Here is a 20,932-nt window from a genome sequence, read left to right as displayed (position 1 = left end):
TGTGTGTGTGGTTGCATGTGTGGCTGTGTGTGTGGTTGTGTGTGTGTGTGTGGTTGTGTGTGTGTGGTTGGGTGTGTGGTTGTGGTGTGTGTGTGTGTGGTTGGGTGTGTGGTTGTGGTGTGTGTGTGTGTGGTTGGGTGTGTGGGTGTGTGGTTGTGTGTGTGATTGGGTGTGTGGGTGTGTGGTTGTGTGTGTGCGTGTGTGGTTGTGTGGTTGTGTGTGGGGTAATGTGTGTGTGTGTGGGGGGTTGTGTGTGTGGGGTTGTGTGTGTGGTTGTGTGTGTGGCTGTGTGTGTGGTTGTGTGTGAGATTGTGTGTGTGGTGTCATTGTGTGTGTTTGTGTGGTTGTGTGTGTGTGGTTGTATGTGTGTGGGTGCATGGTTTTATGTATGTGTGTATGCGGTTATAGAAGGATGTATGTGGAAGAGAGCAGCAGATCAGCACAGCAGAAGAGAACAGAGAGTTAAAGAAGGAGGCGGGTGGAAGAGAGCAGCAGATCAGCACAGGAGAAGAGAAGAGAACAGGGAGTTAAAGAAGGAGGTGGGGTGGAAGAGAGCAGCAGATCAGCACAGGAGAAGAGAACAGGGAGTTAAAGAAGGAAGCGGGTGGAAGAGAACAGCAGATCAGCACGGGAGACAAGAACATGGAGTTAAAGAAGGAGGCGGGGTGTAAGAAAGCAGCAGATCAGCATGGGAGAAAAGAACAGGGAGTTAAAGAAGGAGGCGGGGTGGAAGAGAGCAGCAGATCAGCACAGGAGAAGAGAACAGGGAGTTAAAGAAGGAGGCAGGCAGAAGAGAGCAGCAGATCAGCACAGGAGAAGAGAACAGGGAGTTAAAGAAGGAGGCGGGTGGAAGAGAGCAGCAGATCAGCACAGGAGAAGAGAACAGGGAGTTAAAGAAGGAGGTGGGGTTGAAGAGAACAGCAGATTAGCACAGGAGAAGAAAACAGGGAGTTAAAGAAGGAGGCGGGGTGGAAGAGAGCAGCAGATCAGCACAGGAGAAGAGAAGAGAACAGAAAAGGGAGTTAGAGAAGGAGGCAGCGTGGAAGAGAGCAGTAAATCAGCACAGAAGAAGAGAAGAGAACAGGGAGTTAGAGAAGGAGGTGGGTGGAAGAGAGGCAGGGCGATCGAGTGAGGGTGATGGATAGATAGAGGGAAGGCGATAGATAGAGGGAGGTCGATAGGTAGAGTGAGGGAGGGCAATAGATAGATAGAATGAGGGAGGGCGATAGATAGATAAAGTGAGGGAGGGCGATAGATAGAGTGAGTGAGGGGGGAAGACTGAGTGAGGTCGGTAGAGTGAGTGAGGGCGGTAGAGTGAGTGAGGGCGGTAGAGTGAGTGAGGGCGGTAGAGTGAGTGAAGGCATTAGAGTGAATGAGGGCGGTAGAGTGAGGGCGGTAGAGTGGTAGAGTGAGTGTGGTAGAGTGACAGTAGAGTGAGGGTGGTAGAGTGGTAGAGTGAGGGCGGTAGAGTGAGGGCAGTAGAGTGGTAGAGTGAGGGCCGTATAGTGAGGGCGGTAGTGTGGTAGAGTGAGGCGGTAGAGTGGTAGAGTGAGGGTGGTAGAGTGGTAGAGTGAGGGCATGAGGGCAGTAGAGTAGTAGAGTGAGGGCAGTAGAGTGAGAGCGTGAGGGCGGTAGAGTGAAAGCGTGAGGGCGGTAGAGTGGTAGAGTGAGGGCAATAGAGTGAGGGTGTGAGGGCAGTAGAGTGGTAGAGTGAGGGTGGTAGAGTGAGGGCGTGAGGGCCATAGAGTGAGGGTGGTAGAGTGAGGGCGGTACAGTGAGGGCAGTAGAGTGGTAGAGTGAGGGCGGTAGAGTGGTAGAGTGAGGGTGGTAGAGTGAGGGTGGTAGAGTGAGGGCGGTAGAGTGAGGGTGGTAGAGTGAGAGTGGTAGAGTGAGGGTGGTAGAGTGCGGGCGGTAGAGTGGAAGAGTGAGGGCGGTAGAGTGAGGGTGGTAGAGTGGTAGAGTGAGGGCGGTAGAGCGGTAGAGTGAGGGCGGTAGAGCAGTAGAGTGAGGGCGGTAGAGTGAGGGCAAAAGAGTGGTAGAGTGAGGGTGGTAGAGTGAGGGCGTGATGGTGGTAGGGCGGTGGAGTGAGGGCGATAGAGTTGTAGAGCGAGGGCGGTAGAGTAAGGGCGGTAGAGTGGTAGAGTTAGGGCGGTAGAGTGAGGGCGGTAGAGTGGTGAGGGTGTGTGAGAGGGTGAGGGTGTGAGGGGGTGTGAGTGAGGGGGTGTGAGGGTGATGGGGTGTGTGAGGGCGAGGGTGTGTGGAGGTGTGTGTGGGTGAGGGTGAGGGTGTGTGAGCGTGAGGGTGTGTGAGGGTGAGGGGGTGTGAGGGTGAGGGTGGGTGAGAGGGTGTGTGAGGGTGAGGGGGTGTGTGAGGGTGCGGGTGGGTGAGGGTGAGTGAGAGGGTGTGTTAGGGTGAGAGGGTGTGTGAGGGTGAGGGGGTGTGTGAGGGGGTGGGTGAGGGTGGATGAGGGTGAGAGGGTGGGTGAGGATGTGTGTGAGGGTGAGGGGGTGTGTGAGGGTGAGGGAATGTGAGGGTGAGGGTGTAAAGGCGAGGGGTGAGGGGGTGTGAGGGAGGGTGAGGGAGTGTGAGGGAGGGTGAGGGAGTGTGAGGGAGGGTGAGGGGATGTGAGGGTGAGGGGTGTGAGGGTGAGGGGGTGTGAGGGTGAGGGGTGTGAGGGTTGTGAGGGTGTGAGGGTGAGAGGGTGTGTGAGGGTGAGGGGTGTGAGGGTGAGGGGTGTGGGGGTTGTGAGGGTGTGAGGGTGAGGGCCTGTGAGGGTGAGGGCATGTGAGGGTGAGGGGGTGTGAGGGTGAGGGGTATGAGGGTGAGGGGGTGTGAGAGTGAGGGGGTGTGAGGGTGAGGAGGTGTGTGAGGGTGAGGGGGTGAGGGGGTGTGAGGGGGTGAGGGTGAGTGAGGGTGGGTGAGGGTGTGTGAGGGTGTGAGGGTGTGTGAGGGTGAGAGGGTGTGAGGGTGTGTGAGCGTGTGAGGTGTGGGGATGTGGGGATGAGGGTCCGAAGTAAATGGTGGCAGGGCAGACATCATAAGACGGAGAGAAGAGACTGCGTTGGCCAGTTTCAGAATCAGGAGGGGCAGAGTCAGCACAGTCTGCGAGGGATCAACGTGTCTAGCGGCAAAGCATAGCGGATGTAGTATTGCAGCTAGCAAGTCGAGTGTTTTCAAGCTGAGTGTCCCTAGAGAGATGGCAACACAGCAACAGCATTTGAGGAGCAAGGCTACTGTAAACAAGCAAGGTAGGCTTTCACTTTCGTCCAGAAAGAAAAACGAGAAAGGTGCAGAGAACGCCGAACAAAACACGGCTCCCCGCGAAATGGATGCAAAAAAACAAGCTCTCGGCATTGCTGTGGTGGGGGAGGACCGGGGGGGGGGCGGGTGAGCGGCAGCCTTTGAAGTCTGATGCCGAGGCACAGACAAATGGTGGTGTATGATATGCAAGTGAGGGGGGGGCGGGGGAGCAGTTGCCTTTGAAGTCTGATGCCGAGGCACAGGCAAATGGTGGTGTGTGATTTGGCTGGCGATGTGCACGATCATCAGATCAATGGAAGGTTGTTAGGCACATTGGCGAGCGCGGGGTGAGGGGGTGTGCAGCCTGATGAGCTGGAGTGGCAGCAGAGGTGGAGCGCGGCGCGTGCGTACGAGCGCGTGTTTGTGCTCACATGCACTGTGTCCGATCCACAGTTTTGTTAGACTTTTTAGGTCGCCTACTATAATCTCGTCAACAAGCATTGCTAAAGCACTCGACCTAAAAAGCACGAAAGCCCATGACTGATGCTTTTAGAGACGCTGTAATAGGTCGTGCAATGCGTTCACCTGAATTATAGTTGCATTAGATAAATACAATGCCCGGATCCCTGACAGGTCTCTTGAAAGCAGCTTCCCAAGCAGGGAAGCAAGGGCGTAAAGAACACCCGCTCATCCGTCGTGGTGTGGGGATAAATGGGGTGGTGGGGCTCAGCTTGTCAGCTCGAGGGTATGTGTATTGCGAGGAGCCCCCTCACCATTCCTTGCATGGCCCCCTAACCAGGTATCCTTATGCCCCTGCAGGGAAGCAGGCAGGCACCATGCTTAGGTTTCCCCGCTGGGGACTTACTTAGATGCACTGACCATGGCTGGACAGTGTAATTAACTTAATGCAATCACTCATAAGGTAATTACATTGTCTGGCTCCCTGCAGCACAAGAATTCCTCCTTTCGTGCTTTCCTCTCTGCGCGTTATGAGTAATTCCTGTGCTGCATGGCTTTCTGCCTTCAGTTTTTTGTTTTTTTACTTTTGGGGTAGGCGGATCCATAAGGAGCAGAAACTTGTGAAGTTACCTTAAGTTTTGCATTTGGTTACCGTTTTTTTAATGATTTCTCAGCCCCAAGTCATGACCTTGAATTATTATTATTATTATTATTATTGAGTTTTATATAGCGCGTGGTTACCCTTGGGCATCCCAGCGCTTATCCAGAGAGACACACCCTAGCAGAGAGAGCGTTAGGCAGGGAACAGATGGGTCTTTAGAAGTTTGCGAAATCGTAAGGTGCCAGTTTCGGAGCGCAGGGCAAGCGGAAGGGAATTCCACAATGCTGCCACATTAACGGAAAATCTTCTACCGCCAGTCCTGGCCTTTCTTACTCTCACGACTTGCAAAAGATGTTGATGGTCTGAGCGAAGGGCGCGGGGGCCTTGTAGGGTTGAACCATGCCCCGTAGGATAGGTGGCCCTTTCCCCTGCAGGATTTTATGGGCCATGCAGAGTGATTTAAACTTCACCCTCTCTCTAACAGGGAACCAATGAAGCGCCTTCAGCGCAGGACGGGCTGATTGCCGCCTGGGGAGGTCCGTCAAAAGCCTGGCAGCAGCATTTTGTACTTGATGCAGTTTGTTTAAAGTTGATTCTGGAGCCCCCAGAAACAGCGCATTACTGTAATCCAGCCGTGAAATGATGAGCCCCTGAAATAGTAACCTCCTAGTGGCCATCGGGAGGAGGGGTAGGATCTTCCGGGCTGACCGGAGCAGGCCAACACACACGCCTGCGGTCTTTTTAGCGTGTGACTTGAAAGAGAGGTCCTGCTCCAGCCACACCCCCAAGCTCTTAATCTCCTGTTTAGGGGTTTAAAGAGTTGAATAAGCAATGACCCTCGTGAGCAAGGCTTTGTGTCGGGGTTTTTAGGATCTAGGACAGAATAACAAGCATTGGCAAAGCCAATAGATCTTTCTATATATATATATATATTATTTATTTATTCATTTTTATTAATTTTTTTTATTGTTATTTATAGAAATACAAACCATATACAAGAGAATAGTTATGTAGATTGCCAGCCTGTTACAGGGTAAGGGGTTATGGTATACATATCGGAAGGCAAACCCTTAGTTCGTTATACTGTGGTTGTAGGATAAGGATAGAATAGGAGGAGAGCAAAGTGAGAATAAGTGTAGAAGAGGGATAATACTGAAGCAGCTTAACTAACAATTATTCCGGAGGTTGCATGTAGTACTATGGTTCCCAGCACATTGAGTCATTATATATTTATGATGAGTCGTCAGAATCTTGTCCAAGGTTTGCCATATGTTCCTGAGGAGGCCCTCCAGGGCGAGTAACTTAATGCCAGGGTGTCAGCCCCTCTTAGGTAGGTGTCCAGCTGAGCCACCCTCTGTATGAGGTTTTAGAGGTATTTTTCCAGTTCTTAAGCACGAGCTTGACGGCAGCAGTTATCAGTAGGTCCATTAGTTCTCTTTGTCCCTCTGAGGGGAGGTCTGTTCAGATGAATGCCATGGTGAGCGAGGCGAAGTCTCTTGTTATTTTACAGTTGAGTGCTTTGTCTATGAAGTCGAATACCTCCCCCCAAAATCTTTTGAGTACGGGGCACAGCAAGATGAGGTGTTCTAAGTCGCCCTTGCCTGTGTTACAGTTCCAACATGTAGGGTTGTCTCTGAGGCCCAGTTTGTGTAGTCGACCTGTATTTCTGCAAAGCAGTGACTTACATTAACCACCCGTACCTGCCGTCTCATTCATCACAATCACCCGCCCTCCCGTTCACCACCCACACCCGCCCTCCCGTTCACCACCCACTAATTCACCAACGAACTCCCATTCAACAGTTCCCCTACCATCCCATTTACTGCACCCACCCTTCCTCCTGTTCACTGTCCCCACCCAATTAAACAGGAGGAAGGGTGGGGGCAGTAAATGGGATGGTAGGGGAGTGTTGAATGGGAGGGCGGGTGGGGGTGGTGAATTAGGGGGTGGTGAACGGGAAGGCAGGTGTGGGTGCGGTGTGGGTGGTGAACGGGAGGGCGGGTGATTGTGATGAAAGGGACATCAGGTACGGGTGGTTAATGTAAGTCACTGCTTTGCGTAAATACAAGTAGATCGGACGGGTGATATTGGAAAACCATCTTTTTCTGTAGTTCCTCTGAACTGAATTTTTACTCAATATTCTACAAATGAACCAAAAAGGCACAATGTAATGATGTCTTGTAAAGCGCATGAATCACCCCTCATGGGGTATCTCCGCGCTGTAGACCGCTGGGGAACCCGTCCTGGCTTTCCCTGTGAGATGGACCCTACTGGGTATCTCCAGGCGTATGTGGGGGCCATTGTGGAGATGAGGCAAGCTAATGCCCACAGTTGCCGAGTGTGATCCCTGGTTAGAGTAGACACCGAGGTGAGAATTATCGAGTCCGCTGACCCTGGTCCACGACCCTGCCGCGTCGGGAATTGAACACTGGTCCCTGGAGTCCTCTGCTTCCGGGTCTGCCGCCTGTAACCAGTGAGCCACACCACACCACACCACTGTTTGCTGTTCTGGGATTTTTATTTCACTCAGCCCTAGTACGAAGGAGGCAGTCATGGGAAGAAGGCCGAAGAGCAAAAGGAATAGGAAGGTAGGGTGCTCTGAGTGGAGAGTGAGTGATGGGCAGAGAGAGGAAAGGAAGGCGGTAGCGAGTGAGGAGATTGTAAATGATGCAGGGCTTGTGTGTCACATCTGGTGAGAGGTAGAGGAACTGGTGCAGGTCAAGAAATTAAGGAGCTCACAATAGTAAGAGTGTGAGGAGAAAAGACTGATGTTTCACTGGAAGGTGGAGGCGGAAGGGGATGACAGACGTAAGGTAGAGGTGTGTTTGCACATGGGAAGCTGAAGCAGGGAGGAAGGATGTTCCTTGCCACAAGGAAATGTTGATCTCGCTCCCTGTGACCTTGAAGCAACAGGGGGTGAGCCAGCTACTCGTAGAGGTGCTCCGGCGACTCTCAGATCAGAGCTGATGGACCGGCATGTATGTCCTGATATGACGTGCAAATTCAAACTTACTAAACAAAGTAAGTACTTTTGTTATAGCACATAAATTACAAAAAACGTCACCAACACAGGTAAGTGTTGCTAAACAAATAAAGCACATAAAAAAAACGCTTAGAATGCATCTCCCACACGCTTTAGTAACAACACAACATAAGAAAACGGAGCCTTCCTAAAACACGGGTACTCTGAAATGAAAAAAACTGTGCGCCTACACAATGCTAAATACACCAAAATGAAAGGATACAAGTAATAGACCCATGGGAGGGAGCAAGACACGAGAAGGAGGGACATATAGCAAAAATTAAGAACTTGGAAGCACGCTTTTGCGAACAACAGTCTAATTAACAAATTAAGAGTGATGGGCAGGCTGTAAGCCCACAGAGTGAATACAGCATGCGTTGCCTAGGAGATACCTAAAACAGTTATGAATAAATTGGGGGAAGAGAACAAGAGAAAGCCTGGGATATATACCCATAGTCAAAGAGAAACAGGCCAAAGCGCATGGTATGAGGTGGCACATCTTATTGGTTTGTAGGCATGTTGCGGCAGGACTGGTAAGAGGGAAAGCATGGAGGTGGGTCTAAGAGAGGGATTGCAGTGCATACCACATTTATGAGTAGGGGGAAGATTTAAACTTTTTTTAATATCCCTGATTTGTTCTTTTTGAGCTACACCTGATGTGAAAAACAACGTTTGAATGAAATAGCCCTGTTGTAAAAGCCTAGCATTGGACAATAAAATGCTATTCTGCTGAACTTTTTGTCCACCGTCATGAACAGTTAAACCAAGAAAATATAAAGTATAGAAATGCGTGGTGAGCAAGTCAACTGCAGGAGCTTTTCTTCTGAGAAACAAAGTCAAGGCATCCAAGCCTTATTAACTCGTCACCATCTGCAACTGAATTTGTGCAAACAGAAGAAAGAAGGGGGTCAATGGAGTCTGTGAAAGACAGGATTCAACAGTAGAATCACACTCATGCTCCCATATTCATCTTAAATAAAAAACAATTTCTTGGAGTAAATTTGGCGCACAGTGGTCAAGATCGAATATGTGTTTTAAAATAATAGTAGAACTGGTTAATCGTATAAGTGTATCTAATCAGTCAATTGATCTTTCAAAAATGACGTCAAAGTTTGCTAGTTTTTTTAGCCGGTTGCCTCTGCATGTTATCAGTGACGACCATGTATAAAGAGGCTGCCGTCTCAAACGCTCCATACCATGCGTTAAAAAAATCCAAACAAATAGAAAACTAAACAATTGCCAATACTGTTCACTTAAATCCTTCTCTTTTAACCATGGCACATTAGAGTTAAACGCAATGTGAGTGTAAGACTTCTTATTCAGTCTGAATTAATCACTTTGTTTTTTTTTTATTTTAAGACAATTGTTGGTTAAATTTCACCAAATTTAGATTTTCGACATCTACAATAAACATGCAAAACAATTTTTACTTTTGATAAAACATTAAACTGTACATGATCAAAATAATTCAACACTCATAGTCACTCAACATATCCAACATTCATCCACTTCACTCACTCACACACAGCTACAACACTCTATTTACAACATTAATTACAATAGCATATAATGGCCATAGACAATGATTTTGTCTAATCAGAAAATTTGGAGCAATGTTTTTCATTTGAAGATCTTATGGCTCAACAAATAATGGTCTACGCGTTTCGAACTCCTACTTGGTAGGGAGTTCTCATCAGGACCCCAAAGGCTTTGCTGAGGAAAAGCCTGACTCTATTCAACATGACGCTACACAATCAAGCCGACAACATGCATACACATCTAACTTTTTGATTCATGTTGGAAACTTATTTCATGAATCGTCGCTTCTTTGTAGTTTTGTAGATGCAGTCACTCGGTATGGCCTCTGAGTGTCGCTGTCAAACACAACCCAGTTAATGCGGCGTGTACATTCAATGTAAAAATCCATGTCATCTGGTCCAGAAGTTGTGAGATATCAGTTGATCTATGTCATGATAAAAAATCTCATGCCAACCAAATGCCATGACTGCAAGTCCCTTATATTGATTTTCTATTTATTATACTTATTACATCACTTTTACAAATAGCGCGGCTCATAGAAAACAGAATGTAACAGTACAAGGCAAACATGAAAAAATCAAAGAGAACAGCTTACAATCGTGGCGCTCAAAGGGATGGTTTTTCAGCGGTTCCTTGAACCTATGTAGAGTCAACATGCTACTGATGTAGAGAGACACAATTTAGGCTTAGGGAGTGCCAATGATTGAAAATGGTTTGGAGCACAAGGAGTCAATCAATCAATCAAAATGGTATTTGTAAAACGCTGCTTATCACCCTGGGGGTATCCAGGCACTGTGCTACTGTTCTCAGTTGATCTTGAATTCCTTCCTGAATAGGTTATGCAAGGGTGAGGTGCGTAGGTGGAGAGGGAGGGTGTTTCAGGCTTTGGTGGCGAGGTGAGAAAGCGAGGGTCCTCCAGTGTGGCTGCGGCGGATCCTTATCTTCTGTGCGAGGGTGAATTGTGCGGACGCCCCTGGGTAGCCATCGCGCTATATACATTTTCTTTCCATTCCATTCTGGTGTGTTGGTGGAAAGTCAGGTCATTGTTCATGTAATGTGGTCCAATGCTGTGGAGGGCTTTGTATGCATAGGTCAGGAGCTTGAACTGACATTTCTTGTGGACGGGTCTCTGAGGTGTTGTGTTATGTGTGTCCTCTTGGGTAGGTTGAGGATCAGTCTGGCTGCTGCATTCTGTATCATCTGGAGTCTTTGCATGAGTTTGGAGTTTGTGCCGGCATAGCGTGCATTGCCATAGTCGAGTTGGCTGGTGATGAGGGCCTGTATCACAGTTTTCATGGTGGTGGCAGGGAGCCATCTGAAGATTTTTCATAGCATGCAGATGATGTTGAAGCAAGCAGATGTAACGGCGCTGACTTGGCGACTCGAAAGTTTGCTGTCTAGAATGACGCCGATGTTGCATGCATGGTCTTTCGGCGTGGGGGTGGGACTGAGCTCCGTTAGCCACCATGAGCTGTACCAGAGGGTGGTGTATCTGACAAAGATAAGGACTCCCGTCTCGTCTGTGATAAGCTTAAAGCATTTGTCTTTCATCCATGTCGCTACGTTCTTTATGCAGTTGTGGAAGTTGGCCTTTGTCTGGGTGGGGTTAGCTGAGAGTGAGAGGACGAGTTGGATGTCAGCAGAGTAGGAGATGATGTTGATGATGTGTGCTCTGACGAAATCTGAGGAGTCTTAAAAAGAGACAAGTGTAACAGTTTAGGCAGAACAAATAATAGGAGACCCAGGACAGAACAATGAGGAACTTCATAGCGTAAAGGCAGGGGTGCTGCATTCAAAGCATCTCTCCAAAGCTCTGTTAAGATGCAGTCATAGAGATATGAGTGAAAGCATTTCCAAGGAAAGTTAGTGGTTCCAGGAACAGAGACCTAAGAAGAAGAAGGCACTCCACCATGTCAAAAACTGCAGAAAATTCCAGCAAGCTATGGACAGGTGAGAGCTTATTGTTCATAGACTGTCGAAGAAAGTTAGAATGATATAACAGAGCGGCATCAGTAGAAAACCCAGTTGAACAGGGAGGGAAAGAGGTTAGTGGGAAAACGTCAACACAGTCATTCAATTTTTGGCAAATAGGAAAGAAGAGAAGTAGGACCAAAACTTTAACGGTAGGAAGTTCAAGTGAAAGTTTTTTGTTAAGAGAACAATTGAGACTTACAAGAGTCAGGAACGACACCATTGGTAGTTGATGCATTGAATAAAAATTAAAGATAAGGTTGAAGATATTGAAAGGAAGAGTTCAGAGGATGAAACTGGGTCAACCAGGAACCTATTTCTTAGGTTCGTGCTAAATCTCTCATAATTATTTAAATTGCACCTTTTCCTCAACTTCCACAGTGATGCTCCACATTTAAAATTGTGTTTTTCTTTCCTTGCCCTAACTTAAATGAACTCTAACACTGTACCTGACCTTCGCCTAACTTTAGTCCCTTTCGTAGGACTTTTCTAGGACCTAAGCCTGACCATTTACTGTAACTCTTTAATAAACCGTAAACGTAACCTTAAATGTTACACTAACATTAGGCTTAACCTTATCTCAGACCTTTCCTTTATAACTTCGAAAATAACCCATGGACCTGAACAATTATTAAAAGATTAAGGGGGTCATTAGGATGACGGGGGAACTTAGTCCGCCTGCCATCCTATCGGTGATTGGGACCGCCTGCCATACGGTACCACAGGTACCCCCGTGTGCACCCCCCACCTCTCCTTCACTCTGGGGGCCCACATGGGACCCCCAAAGTGAAGACCGCACGCCGCCACGGAAAGGCATCTAAAGAAGCCCATGTTAATATGGATGGCGGTGTCTGATAGACACCGCCACCATATTAAACCTTTCGGTCTTTCCGTCCGAGGCGGTCCCCCCTGCCATCCTAATATGGCGGGGGGTCATTTAGGTGAGGATGGCGGGCGGATTGCCCCCGCCAGGCCGGTGGTGGCTACCGCCAGCCTGGCGGGGGCAATCCGCTCGCCATCCTAATGGGCCCCTAAATGTCTTACCTGAACTGTTCTTTGTATTGACTTTTGGTGGTGAGAGATGTAACTGTATCATCTGCTGTGCACTTGTCCTTATGCCGTACTCCCAATGGCAGACGCTTTGAGGTCATTGGGCCTCAGGCTGCAGGTGACCTTAGTTCCTCTCTGCCTATAATTTAACTAGGACGGCACCACTGTAAAAGGCAGGGCATGGAGATTATAGATGTGTTAAGTGGTTGGCCCATAGTTTTGAGTAAATGACACAGGGTGTGGTGGTTCTTAGACTGGTAAAAGGCAGCCAGTGTTGTTTGGTGTCAAATGTAAGCTAGGGTGTTTGTGGATAAGAAAGCCATCGGCAGGATGAATTTGCTACTAGTGAGGTGAAGGTCAGGATGGGGTAAGCGCAGGTGTAATAACATGATGGGTGGTGTTGCTGCCTGATGGAAAACGGTGGTCACATTGCAAGATGGTGGTTACTCAACAGATAGAAGGCATGCTCGGATTGATACAATTCAGAGAATTTTCAGAATATATTAGTGAGAGTTAGTTTTTTGCTGATCAGATGAGAGGCTGCAGCCAGGGCTGGTGAATGTGTGTGTTTTGCTTGCGGTACACAGGTCTCACAGTCCGCTCCCCCACCCCCCCAATGATTGACAGATTCACATCCACTAAAAACTGTAAAAAAATGTTCACTGTGGCGCTACTAACCTCTGAGAAATTGACGATTGTAGGCTGTTTGTCCAGTTAGGCAGGTGGGGTATTTCAGGTTAGTTCCCCTGTGCAAGCCAATTGTCATGGTTGCTGCAGATGGAAAATTCAGAGGCTAATTTCAATGCTATCCTTCTTGTGTACAAACACATCTCAGAACTAAACTCCAGATTCGCAGGCCTCTCCATGCTCAGTATGTTTACCGTAGCTCTTGGATCTGAGGTGATGAAATTTGACAACACACTCCTTCTGCTGTAGATCATGGAAGAGCCGTGCAGCATCTGGACCAGGGCTGCGGAGGATCCCAGTGGGATTGAAGTGTCGCTCTCGGGTGAGGCACTGAGGATACTGGTCGGGACAGAGAGCAGACTGTGGGGTGAATCACTGCAGATTTATGTCTCAGTCTGTGAGCTGTTGTCATCTTTAACTTATGTTCAAAGACACAGTGGTGGCTGCTAGGGAACGGAGACGGGCGGGTGGGGGTGTTAGAAAAAAAGAAAAAGAAAATATGACTTACCTGCTGGTTGTCGGCCACTGGCTGCCGCCTCTCCTCCGTCCTTCCTCTGTTCCTGGCTCCCGGCAGCTCCTAGGGTCCCCTAAGCCAATCACGACGTTACTGTCCCCAGCATAACAGCAGCGTTGTGATTGGTCTGAGCAGCCTATTTGGCCACTCAGGCAGTGCTTGGGAGCCTGGGACAGTTCTCCACCCAGCTGTGCAGCACATTCAGGTGGAGAAAGGCTAAGTGCGCATGACGCTTTGGCTGGCCCAAGATGGCCGGCCAAACCATTATCCGTACTTGAAGAGTGTCCACCTCTCCTCCTCCCTCTGAGGCCAACCCAACCCCACCCCAACCTGGCTCCATGCTAAAAATAAAATGATAATAGCGTTCTGTCATCATCATTTTATTTCTCCTTTGTACTGCTCAGAGAGCAATGGGACGACGGTCCTCCACCTACCGCTACAAAGACGATCTCTATAACAATATGCTAGTGTCAGGAATCATGCTATGGTGTTGCCTGCTCTACTACAGAAATAGCAACAGCCCCCCTAAAAGCGTGCCTCAACGCCACCGCCAGACTCTTAACAGGCTCTAACAGAGTAAAATGTTTTTTGCGTTAATTGAAATGTTTTTGCTGCAGCGCTCTAGAGCTCGGACGAGTGATAGTGGGCTTTAAAATAAAGGATAATAGCAAGAGAACTTGAACAGCACTTGCTGGTGAAATATAAATTACACTGATACATATGTTCGAGCTATATACATTTGTGATTGGCAGCAGTACAGCCCCAATCTATTTAAAATATGTATACGTTTGTAGTCCGCAGAGATTAAGCACATCAAGAGCAACGCAGTACAGTACAAAAGTACAACAAGCATTGGCATAGCCAATAGGTCTCGCCTTTGGGACCTTATAAGTGTTTGGACCTTATAAGTGTTTGGTTATCCAGCACAATATTCTTGGTGCAAGAACATCAACTGTGGAATGGCTAAACACTTATAATGTCCCAAAGGCGAGACCTATTGGCTATGCCAATGCTTGTTTAACTGTAGCATACATGCAAAAAATACAGGTGTACACTGTGAAGAAAGAGTAGAAAAGTGATCCAGTCTGCCCAGTTTTGGCTGGATGTGAGTGACCACTTGTGTTGCGTACAGAACACATCACATTGAAGGAGAGGATACTGTCTAAATATGAGCATAATTCCACCATCTCAGGGCAAACATTCTGTCGAAATGGGTACCGCACCCACAAATAAGGTCGGACAAATAGGCACCAGTTTCAGACATGCATTTTGTGATTCGTATCGAGGTGTCTTGAAAAATGTGCTACAAAAAGACATTTAGAAGAAAAGTTTTTTACATTTAAGTTATGAATAAATTGGATGTATTTATTCATTTAAGAGTTTTATTAAGCGCGTACATCACCCGAGTGTATACGAGAGTTGTACGGGGCACACAGATCGATCATCCTTACAATGGTGATTACATAGCTCATAGGATTTCAGCAAGTTGCATACTAGTGACAAGATCTACAAACTGCATCAGTTGCTGCAGATGGAGGGTTCGCTAGGACAGAAGATTACCAAGGGATATAGAGAGGATACGAAGGACCCTTTAGAGAAGACAGCAGATTTAAGGAGTTTCATTCAGTGGTCACCGCTCCAGTTTTAAGTTGTAAAAGTTGTGGGGGTGAAAAAAGTTAAAATTTTTGGTAAAATAGTTATTATTCACTTGAATGGTTTAAAATACAATATACACAAGTTAAATAGCAGTTAAAGCTACTGTTTGTAGGAAATACCTTTGCTATTCAACTGAAAGACGAACTTTTGCTTTAAAAAAAAAAAACTATACAATTTTTTAAGCAAATATGCTGAAGCAAGTTTTTCTCTCTCAACTTTGGATAGGCTGGAGAGTGCGATGTTTGATTATTCCGCTGAGCGCTTCTTCATATGGAGTCTGTTCGTGGAGAAAATTTTCTTTTATGTGGCTTAATACCTTAATGCTAAACTGAATTCAGAAAGTAAAAATAATATAAAGGCTAAATTTTATTATTCCTACTCCTGTGGAATGCAGGGTCGTTTGCGGCCAGGGCCTGCTTCTTGTTGGGTTTACGTGCCATAGACTTCCTAATTGTCATCATTGGATCCAACCTGAAACGAGTAGATCATTTCTCAATTTCAATCCTTCAGATCATCTGGTAACAATTTCCCGACCACTTGCAAGAGGTAACCACTGACCTGAAGTGGGCTGAGGATTAATGGGCGTTAGTGATGCTTTTTTGCATCTCGCGAGAAGATCGCTCAACAGAATGTATCTGTTGCGGGCCGCTGCCCGGATCATTTATTTAAATGGAGAAACTCAGCATTTATTCTCTGAATGAAAACTGATAAGCATAACTAATCCCCTGCAGCGACATTTAAATTAATTGTATTAATTAATCTCATTACCAGCGTAGAAGTTAATCAGAATGGTTTACAGGGTGGGCCAGAACCAGAATGGGCAGAGAGCAAGTCTGTATGGGCATTGATACCAGGAGACCACTTGGCCACTGATGCCTGGATACTGCACAGAGCAGGACTAGGGCCATTGCTTAATTTGTTAAATAAATAAATTAATGAGTACTAGGGCATGGAGAATGCAGGGGTTGCTGAACACACAGCCTTAAAACTATTGATTCCACGTCATGCCTCTTTCTTTCACACACATGCAGGCTCTTTTCCATCCCTGGGGTCTCTTTTGTTCTGTTTTCATATCTTTAGCTTCCTTCTGCTTTCTCCTTTTTATGACGTTCTTCCTCTTGCTTTGGCTTAACGTCTAACGATAAAAAATAAGCCCTGATCTTTAAAAATTAGTGCCTGTGCCCCCCACCTGCAAGTCCCGGTACAAATTAAGCACCCGCTGGGCCACACAATTTACTAGAGAAACAAGCAAGCCCCAAGGAGGGCTTAGGAGATGTTCTCTCCATCAAAGAATATTTGAAAAATGAAGCATAACAGCATTTTACAGCACAATGTTTCAATTATGTTGGCTAAAAAGCCATAGCAGTTACCAGCACTTCTGACGTGGAACTAAGAAGTGGAACTAGTAATACAGTCCAGTGTCCAGGAGCACAAAGTTAGATGAAGACGGAAGACCCCTGGGTGCACTGCAGACCTTGACATTGCATACTCCTGGAAGCCACAATATTACACTAATTCTTGAAGACTGTGTAGGGATTCATACATGGTGACTCAGTGGGTATTGATGCCAGGAGAGCACAAGGTTCTTAGTAGCACGAGACAGTTTTGCCCACGTTGCAAGGAGGCCACAGGGTGTAGGGCCCAGAGATCTCATCCCCAGTTAAGCCCCATTATTCAGTGTTAGTCTGGAAGCTAAAAGCAGCCCTGGAAAACATGTCCAGAACAACCTTTCTAGTGTACCAAATGAGTCCGACCACCTGCAGGAGGATTTGTTGGCGGAGGGTCAAATTATATACATGTCTAAAAGAAAATGGTGTGTATCCTCAGGGCTGTTTCCTAGCCCCCATAACTGACATCCTTCTGCCCGTGCACCGCTAAAGGCAGCTCCCTGGCTGTCTGCCTACCCAATGCCTTTGTCTCATAAACCTCAGTCCACCCTGTCAATATTACGAGAAATGGAGGCTTGTTTTACACACCTTAAAGATCCTATCAAAAACACTTTTAATTAAAAAATGTTGCCCTTGTTAGCCAAATATTCCAAATAAAGTGTTGAACATGCTTCTAGTTTCCCTTTGCTACACCTGCCCAGAAGATTTGGGGAGAAACCCTAACTATGCTGGTGGCATCTCACAAATTTACTAATCCGTTGTCCTGCATCAGAGCCCTCAGTTGCAAGTTATTTTGCTTTATTAGATGGTCTTCTGGACATCAGGCAATGATAATAATTCCCAAATCTCCTGATCCCATCTGAATTTGCAAGTCTGAGACTCCATGCCCGGCGATCATCTGTGCGCGGGAAGTGCCTCGTTTTTCTCTTGTCTTTTAGTATTCCTCTCTTGGTGCCATTAGCTCAGCTCTTCCCCCAGAAGCCTTCTCTTTGACGTTGGCCATACTCCTTCCCTTGCATCACTAGTCTAATGTGCATGCAGAGCACTAGACTTCTCACCTTGTGTTGCCTACTTGTGTCATTGCCTCTGGTTTAGTAGGATGATTTCTTGGCATGTTCTTTTTTTTTTTTTTTTTTTAAATTTATAAAAGTTTTTTATTGAAAAATATAAATGGAATATACATTGGCAGTTGTATACAGTACATTTGTGTTGGCTATAATTGAAGAGAGAGATGTTTTCTTTACAAGCACACAGAAGACATCAAAAGAGAGAGCTGAGTGACCAAGAAGGATATCCCTTTGAGTGCTGTTTTCCCGCCTTTGACATTGACTGTGATGAATGAATTCATGGTTTGAAAGATCACAAGCGAACAGGCAGCCATTGTGACCCGGCATAACCGCTTTCAGGGCGACTGCGCGCACTGTACAATGTCGTCGTCAAGCAAGTGTGCTCTCAGTTTTTTCAGCACGCGGAAGAAAGACAAATACATGTGTATTTTGCTGAAATTGATGCCATTTGTCCTCTTGGTTCTCATAAAAGATGGCGGTGCAATGTGCGATTAATCAAATCCTGGTCCTTGCGGTATGGGCTTCAGCCTCTACCGAACCAAGGCTCTAGAGTCTCTCTATTGACTAATTGAACTAGAAAGCAATGCGTCAGCTTCCTTTTGCCGCTAGCGGATAACCATATCTTCATATGACAGAGTCATTTTTTTCCCTCTTCACACTTTTTCTAAACAATTCTTGTAATTGAATCGACATTGAGTGGTGCAATATTCAGAAATTAAATACTTATGGCCTTATTCTGACTGCTGCGGTAAATTGGAAATTGAACACAAACACTTTCTACGCTCAATTTTAAGGTATGAGTTCTGTACTAATTGCACTTAGACCCAGTTTTTTTCAGGTAATTTCTTTCAGGTAAAGCTTGGTGATTGTGCTTGGCCAATACAGTGCAGTATCTAGAATATCATGCGGTAAAACCGGTCACAAACCCTGTTACTAAACATTATTCCCCATTACCATCAGTGCAGCAATAATGTTTCCACCTCTGGTTTTTGCACAGAATTTTACTTTCATGCTCAGAGTGAATAACTCTATTTATTAATGCTTCTTGGATACTTTATTTGGTCGTTTCACACAATCTTACACCTATCTGCTTCACAAAATACCCAAGGGGCCTGTCAGACGGCTGGCAGCATGGTCGCAGAGCCTGGGTGAGTTGTTTCCGCTCTGTAAAAAGAACAATTGATGGACAGAATACTGGACAATGTCATATATTCACCCCAGGACAGAGATCTGGGTCTAAATCCATCATTTTTTTGCTCACCATGCCATTCCAGTTTGGACCCAGCCATATGCAAATCAGTCTTGACCCTGCCCCCAATGGGAACTGTCCAGCCCGAACTGCCAGGCCAGGTCCTCCCTGAACTGGAAACAAGCATCCTAGGACTGGTTTCGGGCTTTCAGCCCTCATCAGCCAGGATAGCTTGGGGTGGGATGGTGAGCAAAAGAATGATAGATTTAACCCAGATCTCATGACTGGGGGTGAATGTTTTGATTTGTTCTGCATTCTGTCCATCAATTGTGTGTCTTTTTTTCGGCTCTGGACATTGGCGATACTGGTGGGACAGACTTAAGCATGTCAGAAGCTTTTGTGTGGGTGTGGGCCAAAACATTTACATGACCCTCTATGGTGACAGATCGAAGGAGTGGCACAGAAAGGAAAAAGGTACTTGTGGGACAAAGAAACACAGTGTTTGGCACTGTCAGAAATTCAGCACAGAAACGAGCAGGAAAGGGGTTATGTAGACCCTCACGTAGGAAGAGAGATGCTAAAACTAGTCATCAAGTCACTATTCCCTGAGGGAATAACAGAACTACCTGATACAGACAGGGTGGGAAAAGGACGCTGTGGAAGGCAAGACATTGGCACTTAAGAAAAGGTAGACCATGATAATGTAACTCTCACACTAGGAATTTCCACCTGAAGGTGGTCACATTGGGGTGGGAAATGCTCTTAAGAAGAGGTAGATCATGATGATGTAACTCACAGTAGGAATTTGCGCCCCCCCAAAGGTGGTCACCTTGGGGTGGGAAATGTGCTTAAGAAAAGGCAGATCATGATGATGTAACTCTCACACCAGGAATTTGCCCCCCCAAAGGTGGTACCTTGGGGTGGTAAATTAGCATAAGAAAGGGTAGACCATGATGATGTAACTCTCGCACCAGGAATTTGCCCACCCAAAGGTGGTCACCGTGGAGTGGTAAATTAGCATAAGAAAGGGTAGACCATGATGATGTAACTCTCTCACTAGGAATTTGCCCGCTTGGAGTGTGAGAGTTACATCCTCACTAGCCAGATGTATTTATCTCCACTTCAAACAAGGCTCTCTGCCTGGCAGCATCTCATAGTGTGGCTTTTCCTCTATTGTTTGTTGATAATTTTTTGCATGACTACTTATTGCTTCTGTTCAAGTCTCTACTCTCTGGGGACTTGGGATCAGGGCTGGTATTCTGTTTGACATCTGATCTTTACATCAATCCCATTGTTGTAGTAAGATACTATTACGATATTCTCAGTGGCGGCTGCTACTGAATGGTCGGAGGTGGTGCAGGGTGGGAGGGAGGAATAAAAAAAAACTTACCTGGGTACGGTTGCCCGCTGCCTCTCCTCCGTCCTCTTCTCTTCTGGCAGCAGGAAGCACGCAGGCTCCCAAACTCCCCTAGCAAATCAAATTGCTGCTGTCACCAGCATGACAGCAGCATCATGATTGGTCTGAGCGCCCTAGTTCGGCACTCAGACAGGGACAGCAAGCCTATGCATGTTCTCCTCCCAGGTTATACAATACATCAGGGTGGAGAGCATGCTAAGTGTGCATGACGGTGTGGCCAGACCAAGATGGCGGGCCAAACTGTCATGCACACCTAGAGTGCCCACCACTCCTACCCCCCTGCTCTGGCCAGGCCAGTCCTGCCCTGCATGAAACAAACCAACTGAGCCACTGCAGTACAGAAAAATAAAATCATAATAACCTTGCATTATTATCATTTTATTTGTCCTTTTTGCACTGTGTGGTGACGTTCCTCTGCCTTTGAGGAGGAGGAGCAGCGGCTGAATATTATTAGGAGATGTATTATTTTATCTCTGCAACTGCCAACACCAGTCCGGTACGAGTTTTGCCAATGCCATCCTGCACACTGGTGCAGCTAGCCCTGTGGCCACCCATGGTGGTCCTTGCGATTTCCCAGTTGAAGAGCGGGGGTGGGGGGTTGCTGGCGAGATTCCGATGATTGCCGCCCGCATCAGCCGCATTGTAGAGTAGGGGATGGCAGTAGGCTGCTGAGCACAAGTTTTGGGGGTAGCAGCCTACTCGTGCGCCCCACCCTTGGTTGCTACTCCACTAATCCAGCAACAGAGAAACACAGTCCCTGTGTTTCTCTTCCTTCTCCGTTTTCTCCATTCTTCTCCGCTGAGGTGGGTCAGTGATGAACACCTTTCAAGAGACTCGAGAAAGGCCGGGATTTGCAGCGAGTCCATATCTCAGTCCAAAGCTTGTCATGCGCCACCTAGTGGTGTGACCATCTTAGCTGCAAAAAGGCAGAACAGATCAGGCCTTCTGTTTGAGTGGGGCAATGAGTAACATTCCCCATCTGCCCTAACCTGGTGACAGTCCTAGACAAACTTTCATCTGCAAGCACCGCTGCCTGTTTTCCAATCTGTGGTGTCTGCAGCACATGAGCCAACATGCAAGTGGGAATGATAATGTATGAGTGTGTCCCCCTCTGCTAAACCCCGCCCAGGTG

At 47.0% G+C, this 20,932-nt stretch overlaps 1 protein-coding gene across 1 annotated transcript in view; it reads left to right on the top strand.

Moving 5' to 3' along the window:
- Nucleotides 1-20,932, top strand: part of MYO5B (myosin VB) — a 1,009,160-nt gene that overhangs the window by 617,345 nt on the left and 370,883 nt on the right. The window lies entirely within an intron of this gene.

This window comes from Lissotriton vulgaris, chromosome 3_1, assembly GCF_964263255.1.
Source record: "Lissotriton vulgaris chromosome 3_1, aLisVul1.2, whole genome shotgun sequence".
NCBI lineage: Eukaryota > Metazoa > Chordata > Amphibia > Caudata > Salamandridae > Lissotriton > Lissotriton vulgaris.
The sequence above is the reverse complement of the archived record's forward strand: the minus strand, read 5'-3'. Positions and strand labels throughout refer to the sequence as shown.